Source organism: Oryzias melastigma, linkage group LG22 (genome assembly GCF_002922805.2).
Source record: "Oryzias melastigma strain HK-1 linkage group LG22, ASM292280v2, whole genome shotgun sequence".
Lineage (NCBI taxonomy): Eukaryota > Metazoa > Chordata > Actinopteri > Beloniformes > Adrianichthyidae > Oryzias > Oryzias melastigma.
In genome coordinates, this window is record NC_050533.1 from 26,085,899 (window position 1) to 26,087,027 (window position 1,129).

Sequence of the window (1,129 nt, forward strand, 5' to 3'; positions counted from 1 at the left end):
GCTCTGCTTCCTGTCTTTTCTTCAGTCCCACTGTTTCTAGTCCAAACAACATGGCTGGTCTCACCACAGTCTTGTACACCTCATTCCACCACCAAGTCTCCTTATCAACTCTCTTTCCTGATGACACACCAAGTACACTCCCACCTGTCTCCCTGATCACATTAGCTGTAGTTATCCAGTCATCTGGGAGTACCTCCTGACCACCCAGAGCCTGTTTCAACTGTTTCTTAAAAGTCGTGCAACAATCTTCTTTTTTCAGCTTCCACCAGTTTGTCCTCTTCTCTGCCTTTGCCCTCTCTTTCTTCATCTTCTTCACCACCAGAGTCATTCTACACACCACCATCCTGTGCTGTCTGGAAACACTCTCATGCCCATCACCTCCTCATCACCTCGGTTTCCTGCACCAACATGACCATTCAAATTTGCACCAATGACAACTCTCTCATTTCCAGGGATGCTCATCATCACTTCATCAAGGTCCAACCAGAACTTCTCCTTCTCTTCCAGCTCACATCCTACCTGTGGGGCATACCCACTAACAACATTGAACATGACACCCTCCATTTCTATCTTCAGACTCATCACTCTATCTGACACTCTTTTTACCTCCACAACACTCCTAACAAACTCCTCCTTTAGGATAACTCCTACTCCATTTCTCTTCCCATCTCCACCATGATAGAACAACTTGAACCCTGCTCCTAAACTTCTAGCCTTGCTACCTTTCCACCTGGTCTCCTGGACACACAGTATGTCTACCTTTCTCCTCTGCATCATGTCCACTAACTCTCTACCCTTTCCTGTCATAGTTCCAACATTCAAAGTCCCAACTCTCAGTCCAACACTAGTGACTTTCCTCTTCTCTCTCTCCCTACGAACCCGCCTTCCTCCTCTCCTTCTTCCACCAACAGTAGTCCAATTTCCACCGGCACCCTGTCGGTGAACAGCACCGATGGCGGTCGTTGTTAACCCGGGCCTCGACTGATCCGGTATGGATTTCGTAGGTCTGATTCGCATATTTTATAAATAAAGTTTGATTTGATTTGATTTGGCAAGATTTTACGTCGGATTCCCTTCCTGACACAACCCTCTGTATTTATCCGGGCTTGGGACCGGCACAATGAGACCC